This window comes from Anopheles maculipalpis, chromosome 2RL (assembly GCF_943734695.1).
Source record: "Anopheles maculipalpis chromosome 2RL, idAnoMacuDA_375_x, whole genome shotgun sequence".
Classification (NCBI taxonomy): domain Eukaryota; kingdom Metazoa; phylum Arthropoda; class Insecta; order Diptera; family Culicidae; genus Anopheles; species Anopheles maculipalpis.
The window spans coordinates 12,038,394-12,050,872 of NC_064871.1; the positions used below are offsets into that span (position 1 = coordinate 12,038,394).

The 12,479-nt window shown below is 42.8% G+C and overlaps 2 protein-coding genes and 1 long non-coding RNA gene across 3 annotated transcripts in view; 2 read left to right on the plus strand and 1 right to left on the minus strand.

The window, feature by feature from the left end:
• LOC126560096 (uncharacterized) overlaps nucleotides 1-12,479 on the plus strand; it is a 428,080-nt gene that overhangs the window by 234,891 nt on the left and 180,710 nt on the right. The gene's annotated exons all lie outside the window — the stretch shown is intronic.
• The window catches only part of LOC126559891 (uncharacterized), a 224,337-nt gene that overhangs the window by 154,524 nt on the left and 57,334 nt on the right, over nucleotides 1-12,479 (minus strand). The window lies entirely within an intron of this gene.
• Nucleotides 1-12,479, plus strand: part of LOC126557130 (V-type proton ATPase 116 kDa subunit a 1-like) — a 145,415-nt gene that overhangs the window by 80,951 nt on the left and 51,985 nt on the right. The window lies entirely within an intron of this gene.

The window sequence follows — 12,479 nt, forward strand, 5'->3', positions numbered from 1 at the left end:
ACCCGATGTACCGATTGGACGAGGAAATAAAATTTACGAAAGATTGAGAAATATAGCCCGGAACACACAAATTCGAACGATCGGGAAGAGAGGCGACAGTTCAAATACTGCCAGGATCGTTCCCTCGTAGTGAGAACTCGACTATTCAACTATGTGGCATCAACAAGTCTATTACATCATAGTATGCAATATCTCACCTAAATGCAATTCGGCTAAAGAAACACTTACAACTTACAAACCGTTTTGATAAAAATTTTCCTCCATCTAGGAACCAGAATGCTGAAGATAATAATTTTCACTTCCATAAACACACATACACACACACACACACACACACTCACTGGTTAACAAGATATAATTATAAAATTTCAAGAGCAATTTCACCGACAGCAGACATATTACTCCATTGTTTTACCCACGTGGGCAACAGAAGGGTTACTGTGATGATTATTCTTAGTAAAACGCACGGTTGGTAGATGTCAAAACCATACTACGCTCGCTCACACGCCATATATCATCGTGTTCTAACGACGATGAGATGTAAACGCTTTGATCATACATGCTGCATCCCACGAACAGTAACAATAAAGCCAAGCTTATAGGACTGCTTCGGACGATTTCAGACAAATTCCAAACTCGTTTGTATAATATCAAAAATCACATTCTTTGTTGCTCCTGAAAGAGTAGGTGTTCCGGGACAAGGATGTAACGAGCAGCTCTGGATAATAACGACGACGCAACAGGTAATTTACACCCAATGGTTTATCCACAGATTCGTTGAAACCTTTCACGCTGTGCGTAGGATCGGTCACATTACTAACCGTGTGCCTCAACATTGCCGTCTAACCTTGATCGCTTGATGCTTCTTTCTTTACTTTTTCGATACCATTTTAACCTGTTAAAAGCAAGAAGGAAGGAAGCAAAAACTTCTTCTATTGACATTAACCCAACCTTCAATCCAACCAACATCCATCCACTTTCGCTGCGTACGACGACTCACCGGTGACTTATGTGCGCTCCGCTTCCGATAATGTGTTGTGTCCAGCGGGTTTTTTTTTTTTCGGTGTATGCCATCCCTATATCTCTAAGTACACCCCACGGAAGGCCAAAAAGCCGTAACGATGGCCGCCTAAAAATAAATGGAACGATCTATTTGCCAGCGGGCAAACAAACAAACCGAAATTGGGCGGGAAAGAATTCTCTCCCACACTGGAACGGATTGGGGGAGCGGGAGCGGGTTTTGGAAAGGAAGAGTTAGGTTTCTCGGTCAAATATTACCTCATATTTGGACACTTTGTAGAGCACACACACACACACGCATGTACGCACCCGTGGAGGCACAGTGGGGAATCAAGACACATCGATCTTACTTTGTGTGTAAAAGAACGTGCAATACACGCACACACACAAAAAAAGCCATTTCGTCATGGAATGTCTACGAATTCCGGAACGGAGCATCCCCCACCTCCCTCCCTCCCTCTCACGGGAAACCAATTTCGTGTATGTGGCCACTGTGAGGCGTGCCGCCACAAACTTTCAAAGCATTCATGTAATACACTAAAACGGTAAGGGCGAACAGAAAAGACGACGACGACGAGCGGCTAACAAACTTTTTCTCCCAACACACAAGGGTTGTGGTTTTTGTCCAAGTTTTCTTTTCATTTTCCCACCCATTTCTCGCAAACCCGGCTCACGGGTGTGTTAAGGGATACGAACCATCATCGATGTTTTCGTCTTTTAATCTTCCATTTTTTTTTTTGTGTGTGCGCTCTATGCTATTCCTTGTCTGCTTGGAGTGCTTGTAAGCAATGGTGGAACGCATATTTTCCTCATTTTTTTTGTGTATGTGTATGTGGGGGGAAAAAAGACAGGTTTTCTTGCTCGCCGAATTGCTTCCAGCGAGCAGGAATTAAGGTCGGAAGAAACAGGGCAAAGAAAAATAAACACCAGGATATGAAGTGAACCGTTCGGACGGCAGGCAAGTGCAGCGCACGTGGTGCACGGTTGCGAGGTTTTTGTGCGAAAATTAGAAAACTTGAAATAACTTGAAGTAAAGAGCGCAAAAAAACCAAAATCCTCCAGCGGTTCTGTAGTGGAAAATCGACATACCTATCGGGTGCAATTTAAAATTTGAAAATGAGTGCGATCAATAGAGTTTGGGGGGGGGGGGTTTCCCTCCCTCCCGATTCTCGATACTCATTGAACGGGGGTGGATAATGTTTGAGGGAAAGTAATCTTTCCTTACTTCCCGACGAACAGATGGGGCCGATAATGACGATGATGCTGTTGGTACTGACGACAATGGATGACTCGTGGCTGATGGGTATGGAGCGATTTTTCTAGCCTTGTTCTTTCACCGGTCGTCGCAGATATGCCGCCGAAATCAGGCAACGCATGCTCGTTGCGTTACACGATTTTTCCGGCTCAGTTCGTCCAGCTTTCTGTAGGAATTCTTTTTTTTCCGGTTTCGATTTCGTCTCATTGTTGTGATCAATGTTACAGCGCTCATTGTGCGGGATTCGCGAACCGTGAACAAGCATCCCTGCAGTGAGGCGACAAACCGTCAAACGAGAGTGTCGACTTTTTTCCACAAAACCCATATTATTGGCGTACTCCCCGTAATCCGCTAACGAGCATCAGCGGCCTCCAAACAAACGGTCGAGCTGGCACACGCCAACCTCGCCCGTAACATAAGGCACAAACCTTGGCGTTAGCGTAGCTTTAGGGGATAGGCTGCCCGTTCACTTACCGCTCCACAGAACAAAGCTCATAAAGCAATTTTTATTTTTTTATTTTTGACGCCGTTAGGTTAAGGACGTGTGCGTCCACTCGTGTTCCAGTTTTGTACCGTACGCAGACGAACTGAACGCATCTGTGTGATTTGCCATTTCCTTCTGGGTGTCCGGCGTTGTTTTTTTTGCTGGTTGGTTCCTACTTTTTTGCACACTCTCCCCCCTTCCAAACATCCAAACGAGCTCCGGCTGGGTGCTGTTGGATTTGGAGGATGTCTCCTTAACGCTCGTGTACCGACCGATGAGTTACCGGTGTTGCTAGCAGAGCTTCGGGCGAGCACGGAGACGTGGTCGTTTTGCGGACCGTAATTTAGTGCGAGCTTTTTAATGTTTTCATTTAATTCCCGGTACGATTCACAACCTAATTAAGAGCATTTGGCGGGAAGTGCAAGTAATTGTGTTGGACTTTTTATCGCTGTAAAGTCTATCGAGTGTTTGCCGATAGGTGAGCACTTGTTGAGTGTAGGGAATTTCGTCTAAAAGGTTGGGCAATTTGGATGCACGATAAAACAGAGGATACTTATGCACTAAGTGTCTTTAAGACAGAGTGTCGGAACAGTTGAATCACTAAGGAGAAATATTGCAAGTGCGTTGTGGAAATTTTTAATCATGTACCTGAATTTTATATTAGATGAGGGGAAAGTTACTACTGAAGAAGAAGTGCTTAAATAAACTTTTCCATCTAATTTTTGCATTAAACCCGATCAAATGTGAATGATTTAGCGATGTAAATAAGCTATTGAATTGACTTTTTTTCATTTTGCCAACAGTGGAGCTTCTAATGTTTATTAGAAATAACACAGCAGATTGCAATCGAGCTTCACAATCGAGTTTGAAATCTCTCCTAGTTCTACAAGAAGCTTGCAATTTTCAACAATTAATTTGAAGAAAAAACGGTATAAGACTAGAGGAGACAAAAAACGCCTAAATGTATGCATGTCGCCAAGGAAGCACACTACATTTTCAATGTGGTCAAAAGTAGTTGGATAAATTAGAAGAAAATGTGTCTAAAATTTAAATGAAACCCAACCTGCTCCCTTCCAAGCTCTCAAGCATGAGCTTCCTTAGCTTCAAGAATAGGATGATACTTCTTATTTTTGGTCGCCCTTCTGTTAAATAAACTGGCCTGTTAATGACTTTAGCTCATGCTGCATATTCTTAGGAAGTTTTGTCTCGGGCATAGACGAACAAAACTGTTACAAAAAAGCCAAACATTATAGAGCGGAAGGATTCATATTTCATGTTCTACCAGGCATGTTCTAAATTTCACTGTTGACATCGTTGACCGAGGTTATGATTGTCCCAAGCTAGCGAGCCTCCGACAAGCAAGTACTTTGTCTTTGTCGCATTGATCCTCAAGTCAATTCTATCGGCTACGCGTATTAATCAGGAGTACGTCTCACACATCGCCTCGGAATATTGACATGTTTCGTTTAACACCTTCCAAAGTGATATTGATGATTAGATTGCTTCGCTATATTACATGGATCGAAACCCTGTAAGTAAATATTCCGTATTACTTAGTTGCTTTATGCTTCTTATTTCAACTCAGTACTCAATCGTTCAAAAACTTTTTTCGTTACCATTTAACTAGTTTACGACTGAAAGCCAGTATTATTAGTCGTCAACGAAGCAACGAAAATACGACCGTGAGCCGTAATACTTTAAACTAAATTAAATCATAATAAATCCCCAGTATTCTCATTGTTTAAGCCTTCATCCACGGCTGTATCGACCTTTCGACAAATGCTTTGCTTCATGTGATCTTGCCAGACGAGCTCTCCTCGGTACGTCTCTGTGTCTCTTATACGGGACCGGCATCTTACAAATACCCTTTCCCGGAATTCAGAAACCACTCTGCTAGCTTTTGATCTATGCCATACCTTCAATGCCAAACATCGTTCGTCGCACGACCCCCATTCTTCGTGTGTGTATTCTTTAGCTGTTTTTTTTTCCTCTGTTCGAATGTCCTGATTCATATGAGATTGTTGAGCCGTTTGTTAATATGATTCCCCAGAACTATGCATCGCATGTATTCGCTGCTTGAATGATTGTCCGAAATTGTGATCGCGCCAACTGCTTACTTTGTCTTGTTGGGTTTTGATCAACGGTTTAGTGTTTGGCTTCGGATGGATGAGAAAATAAGAAAATAAAAAAAGAGAATGCTAAGAGTTTGTCTGCTTGCCTGCGTTCTTCGTGAAGTGGAGGACTAATTGGTCCAAACGAGTTTGTCTCTGTGTGAACAGTAAAATATGTATGTTTTTTATCATTCTCGTTCTTTGGTGTGGGAAATTAATGCTCTCGATCTTGCTGCTCGCATCACCAGCATTATAACTAATAAAGTTATCTTCAATTCCTTCGAGTCCCCTGAAATGTGCAACCTTAATTTCGGTTTCATTGGGAAGTCCAAAATCACCCTTGAGGGATGAGCCTATATGTTCCGCACACACACACACAGAACAATTCAATTTACGTTTTATCTTTAATTCTGTGTAAAATGATTACTAATGTAGTTGCAGTGTCTTCCAGACAGACTCGTCTTCTAGACATTCTCACACACAAATTCAATATAGTCTCTCGCTACCTATCTTTCTAGGAAAATTGAACCAAAGCAAGAAAGAGAGAGAGGGAGAGAGAGACGTTAATATGGATAGTAAAAGTAGAAAAGCACAAACTAGCGACAGATGGAGGCGCATGGTCGTACCGGTACAACCGGTCGCCTATTATGCGTAATTGATAAATGTGATGAGTAAGTGTTTACAGACCAGCGGGTCCAGCGATATGCCCGCCGTGCCAGGAGGAAAGCGCACATTACGCGCGCAAGGCGATTAATTACCACACCACGCCTCAACCCACCACATCCGGTCCCCGTCCGGCTAGGAACGCACGAGTTCCCCTTTTGGGTTGAAGACGAAGACACTCTTCTCGCTGGCGGATCCGTTCGCCTGTCCATTGTGTTTCACTTGAGATCATACCCGTGTTGTTTACAGGCAGTCGACCAAAGCAAGGGTCGCCAAGTAGTATCGCGCGAGCACCCATCGGGTCGGAGCGTCGTGCGCGCGTGAGTGACGCTAGGATAACTCAACCGACCGATGGAGGATGCTCTCTCGTGCGTTGTTCAGTCAGTTTCGCCACAGCCACGAACCGAACAGCACGGTCCCACGTGCACAGTTCCGAACGTCGGAACGTCGTCGTCGTCTTGTTCGGTTGTGATCTCGAGAACGCTTGTGCCGTGTGTCGGGAAGGTACACCTCCATTGCCACTGTTAAACACTTCCGCCCGGTAGCAAGATGTAAAGAACTCGGAAGTAAAGAAAAAAAGCAGGCCGTTTTTCAACCAAAAAACTAAACAAGGAAAAGAGCAACAAAAAAAGGAACATCGCGGAAGAGACAAGCATCATCATAGTTGGCCGTGAACAAAGGAGCCGACTACAAAAAAAAAGAGGCGATCCTTCTTACGGGGTGTCCTCGGGTATAGGTGCAATTGAGCGATGATGGCATCACCGCCACCATCACTTTCGCCACTCGAGTCAAGCGGTTGAGAAGGCGAAAGGAACGGTTCCTGGTTTCCATTCCTTACCTTTACGAGGGCGCAAAGGGCAGAAAGCAAGCAGCGAACGAACAAAAAAAGAACGATGATCGTCTCCTGTTTCTTCGTCGTCGGCGCTACCCCCCGGAACATCTCACTTCCGACGGCAAATGGCGCACGGTACAGCATCATCATCAGCATCATAAAAGCGCTCGCCGGGATACATGTTGCCAAGGTGCCGAGTGCCATCGGTTGATTTCTTTGTGACCCCGTTTTTCCTTCGCTGGTGTTCTTTGCTTGCGTTGTTGTGCCATTGTTGCGTGCCGCCGTTGCGTCAACTCCGGAAAGTGTCAAGTGTGCGAGTGTGTCCGCGAATGATCATGCAACATGTGTGTGTACGCGTGTGTGAGTGTGTGTATGTGTGTGTGTGTGTGTGAATATTAAGATAATGATAATTACACTGTGCAAGAAAGTGTCCCCGTTATCGTAAAACCCAACACAATAGTAAATAGATAGTTCGTTCGTTTGTGTATGTATGTGTGTCTGTGTGTGTGCATAGTGTCCAGTTTGATGCCTACAGTTACTACTTCCATAAGGATTTGTGCCGTTTGATTTATAGCAGCGTCCGTCGCTGCTGCACGCTGCCCATAAACGACCCTTGTGCTATAAAAAACACCCGGAACTGCAAATCCTTTTTTGTCCCACACCGAACAACCATAAAGAGGACTTAAAGAGGTAAGTTGCACATCCATTTTCCCACTCCTCCACTCCTAAGGGGGACATCCGATCCTTATATCTTTGCTAGTAACACGAGCGGGTGACACACCGTTACGATTTTCTGTGTAATTTAACCGACCCACCGGTTAACGGTCGGTTTAAGCCAAAACAGATTGCCCGTGGTGAAGGTGTTAAGGGAAACCTGTTGGGTTCTCTGGGCTGGGAACCCCAAAACGATTGCGACAGTCAAAAGAGGGCCATCATTAACCTTTTCCCTCAAGAGGTTCCTACCTAACCCTCCTCGCGCTCCATTCTTCTCCTCTTGCAGCTCAAAGTCATCGAGTGTTGGTCGTGCTCTTAACCTCAAATTTGTCCTTCTTTAAGTGGAATAGTTTGCTAAACAAATTTGAACATTATCGAGAGCATCAAGAGAGTCCTCCCAAGTGGAAATCGAGCCATCCGTTTCGCACAAGGGTATTTTGATACACTCTGCCTGCCTGACCTGACTGGGTGGTTTGAGAAAGTGCTGTGAACGATCCGATAGAAAAAAAGGTTCCAAACTGGTGCGTGATGGTTGGGGAACACGGAACAACCTTCAAATCCCTACAGATGTCTTGTCGTTTTCCGTCAAAAACGTCCTCGAGTCAATATTGTTTGCTCGGGAGGGTAAAAGTTCAATAGAGAAAGTTGCACAACCACTCGAGAACTAGAAGCTGGATCCTTTTAAGCAATTGGCCATCACACAATTGACACGACGCACAACATTTCACTTAAAGTTAAACTCTTCGGGAGTTTCAGCAGCAGCCCTGTGCGGAATATCCGGACGTTTCTGCGGACGTGCAGACAGAGAAAATACTGCTGCGCTCCGGTAATACGCATCGGAATTCGTACGCCGTATCCTGCTTTGCATTTTCAATTCCACCCAAAAACCACCACCCTCAAGTGTGCCATCCCCGATCGACGAAGACAAATGAGCGGGAAACAAAGCAGGGAACCGAATGGGCGTGGTGATCCTAGAGCAGCGGGAACGCCACGGAACACCGGACGAAAAGCAAAATGAGTGAGGAACCGATCGTCGGTTTTCCCATCGATATCCATCAATCATCGTCATCCGAGGCTTTTCGGGAGGCTTTTGTTTGGGTTTGGCTCGCGGGTTACTACTAGTGGTGGCCGTAGTTTGCTGGTGCCGCCGTAGCCGCCGCCGGTGACGTCAGGGTGATTTGTCTTCGGAGCGGTCTTCGTTTGTCCGCTTGGCAGCTTGCTGGTACGGTGCGGTCCCACCTTCCCAAAGCACATCACCTCCTTTTCTATTCCATTAGATCGCATAAATTTTCATCCAAATGACAGCCGCCGCCGTGTTTGGGTACGTTCTGCCCGCTGCTACGTGTGTATCATCCTGATGTCACGGGGCAGGGCATATGGTGTTGAAGGTGGCGAGACGGAAGGCGGAGGGGTGTGATAAGAGGCAGAAGTGAGAAACCCCCGAACCTTACAAACGGCCGCCTATGTCACTTCAGCTCTTGAATTCCCCCGTTTTACTGTTGTGTCAGGTCCCGGTGGTTGGCGCCTTGATTGCTGCTAACTTCACGACACGGTGGCCTGAAACACCGTCCTGCTCGTTGTTTGGTTCCAGTGATATTGAACTGCTCTTGCCAACTTTCCCCCATTTCTGCTTCTACCCGTTACCCCTTTTCCGGGGCAGATTTCTTAAACTTTTGCTTCCATGGATTCTTCCTGCCTCTCTCCCTTTGTTCTCTCTCCTCGCCCCCAGCGGGAAGGATTTTTCCTGCTGACCTGGTTTATGAGGCAAAACGGTCACACAAATGTACCGTGGGGCGATAGCATATCACTAACTCCCGAACGCCCCCCCCGGGGTGCCCCAGCCAAGTGGTTCCCTTCAACCGTTGCCAATATTCAAGTTGATTGAACCGAGCCGAAAATCGAAAGTGGGCGCTTGCCAAACAAAAATAACAAATTGTGTTACATATGACCTGTCTAGAAAATTGCCTCCGAACGGAATTGAATTCGATTTCGCAAAAGCGATATATGCCGGATGTGATGAAAAAGTCGGGAGGAAACGAAGTGACTGATGGGAGAAGGAGAACTCTCTCCGACACTTCTTCTCTTTCGCTCCCGGAAAGGGAACATCCCGCATCTGCCGCATCCGCCTCGGTAGTGGTTTTGCTAGATTGACAGCCGAACTATCAGCAAACAGTACGCACGGGTACAGGGAAAGCCCCGAAAGCCAAGGACACACTTTTACAAATTGCTAGCAACAGGAGTTTTTCCAGTTCCCGCCTGTCTCCTTGCCACGTGGTGGATGGTAGGGATGCCAGCCTTTTTTCCGACAGAACTAATGAATTGATTCATCGGACGAGGTTGAGTAAATTTGATCTTGTATGTTACGGTTAGGCTTCCGTTTTTTTTTTTCGTTTCTCGTATGTGCACTTTTTTGTTATTGGTCGCTGTCATTCTTTATTTTTGTACGGTTTTCATAACCATTTAATGGTGGCTGACAAGGCCAGAAAAAAGCTTGACATTTTTTTGTATTCTCTCTCTTTCTCTCTTGCTTTACCCGTTATTGTTGCGCTTTGTTTCTGCGTTCGATGCCAATATTAATCGTCCACGCTTGAGTTGAATACGTTCCGGCGTACACGGATAAGCTTCTATCATGTTTTAGCAATCTTTCAAATTTTTGCCTCCCAAAATTTTATCGCATATGGCTGTTTACGGACTTTGGATCGTAAAAAGCAAAGTTTTATTATTTTCTTGTTTTTTTTTCTCCGTGTTTTGTTTTGTTCGCTTGATCATAGCTTTACACATGTTCGCTGGCGAAAGATCGACGAGATTTGTGCGATTTGTGGCAAACTTTTCCGACTCGCAGTTCCGGTCGGAAACCACGTCAATCATAAAGTATCGAAAGGAATGCGTTGAAAGATCGTTGCTAGCTAGCCATTTTGGCGATTCATTTTTTCTGTTATTCTTTAAATAACTGTTTCAAGAATAAGTGCTTAAGTACAGTAAAATACTGCTTAAAATTCACACCACATCGGAAAGCTGCTGCTGAAAAATGGAACGAAATAAAATCATAAACTCAATTGCTGTATACGTGCATTGCCTAAATTTAGGCGCTAACGTTTCAATGTGACATGCGCAACAGAAAATTTCAAAAATTCAAATATTGCCACTTGGAAAATGTTCATTGTTATGCTTTGTTTTTGCTGCTTCTTGCCAATTTGCGTTAATGGAATCATAATGAGAATATATTTTTAAGGCTTCTTACAAGCGGGAGAACGTGCGCAAATCCTGATTGAAATCAGTAGACGGTTAGTGGATTTCTTTATGCTATTTAATGAAAGTAATCAATATATTTGGAGCTTTTTTAACACTAAAATTTGTAAAATGATTGCACTCTGACTTTCAAAAAGACCGCATTAGAGCTAATAAACGTACGTCATTTTATTTCAAGTTTACAAAATATTGTTTTGTGTGTGCGTTTGATGTGATCGCCTTCATTTGTGTTTTGAGATGTCTCTTTTATAACCTCAATCGACTTAAAGCATCGTCCGAAAAGTTGCTATTTTAATTTTGGGATACGAAATAAGTTTGGTCGGACAATACGGTGACGAGCTGCCATACTCAATAATTAATAAATAATATATAAAAGTTTGGTCGAATACTGCTTGATCGAGAACATGGTTACTGTCCCCTTCTTTTGTTGAAGCTTTTGGAAGAAATTTGACTCTGCTTAAATAAATCGACATCAAATAACAACGACAAAGCTGAAAAGTGACGATTTTTTTTTCAAAATGCAAAAGCATTTGTCCCAATCTAAAAAAAAGCTATCTAAATAATGATCGATAAAATTCCATGCCAACTTTATATTAATAGGCTGATGACGCTAAAAGTGTACACAAAAAATATTCACAGCTGTGTCAACAGTCTAGTCAAGAAAATAATTATACAAAGTGACTCAAACGGATATCCGTACACCTTAAAATTCAACTTTTGCTTGACTTTGAGAGCAATTCTCTTAGCCTAGAGCATCTGTACATTCATTATTATTTTTCTTTTTCATATATCTTTGTATTGGGCATTCTAAAAAAACTGATTGAAAATCGTTTACTGAAAGACCGAAATAGACACAAATAAACAGATCATTGTTCTACAGAGCAAAATGAATATAAAATTCAATTTTGAATAGCCAATATTGTTACATACATTGCAATACTAAATAGTAGAACACATACCGACCATAAGTCTCCTGCAATTCAAGCAATTCCAGAGTCAAAGAACTTGATAGTTTATACTTTCCCAAAGCCAATTCTGAGCCAGAAAACTATGGAATAGTGAGAAAGAAGTGTACCAGGATCACAGGCTTTTATGATTATTTTAGATTCCCAAAAGTAACGACAAGACTCGTAGAAGGTGTGCTATCCAAATGACTCAGTTATGCTAGAGAAATCCAAAACTGATGATGAAATTGTATATAAATGTTCGGGGATTGAAATGCAGTACGTTGGTCGAGGAACGAAATTATTTCTTAAACGACCCGGTTTCTTAGTGCTTTCATATAATGTTCAGTTCGGTACCATAATAATTTGTTGGATATCTTTTGTTAAGAAATCGTCTTTTTAATATTTAAAAAACAAAAACATTTTTAAAAAATAATCTTTTTAAAAAAATATCAAATGAAAAAGAGAGTGGGAAATTGAAGATATTCCAATACAATGATTTAGACTGTGCTCATACTTGGTCATTGGAAAACTGTTCATATGATTGGAAACACCTTCCGAATCTTCAGACATGAATTTGGGTTCAGGTTTAAAAAGACAATAGTGATCCTACTCCTTCTAATATGCTTCAAATGGGCAGGCAGTTAAATGAAAAAGAAGTACGAAAGTGAAAAATATTTTTAAAAAATCTAATTTGGCTAAGCTTTTAGAAAATACTTAAGAAAAAGTATTTAAAGATTTTTAACAGGTTAATTTTGTATATTTTTTTTTTACTTCTACTTCAAATTGAACCTCCTAGCAATACGCCCCGAGATCTGTTTCAGTCACTGTATGTACATGTGAAAATTGCTTTTTAAATTTATAATACTCGATACTTTTGTGACATAATGTATATTGCCATCAGCTGCTCTTTACGACAGTTTTACCGCAAGAAATAAACTAACTAACCCTATTACAATGGTAAACTCTTATTGCAACCCATTACATATCGTCGTTCCAAACAATTTCAATTCACCCACGGGTACTTGAGCCAAACCGATGATTAAAGTTGTGTCGAATCACTATCTTGAGTTTATTGCCGAGCACCGAGAGTTGGCCATGCGGGTTGCTTGCGTTCCAACGATTTTCCCATTTCACCTCGAACTGCTCAGCTGCAAACACCGAAACAGAAAAAAAAAAAAACGCATCACCCATTTCCGTTTCATCG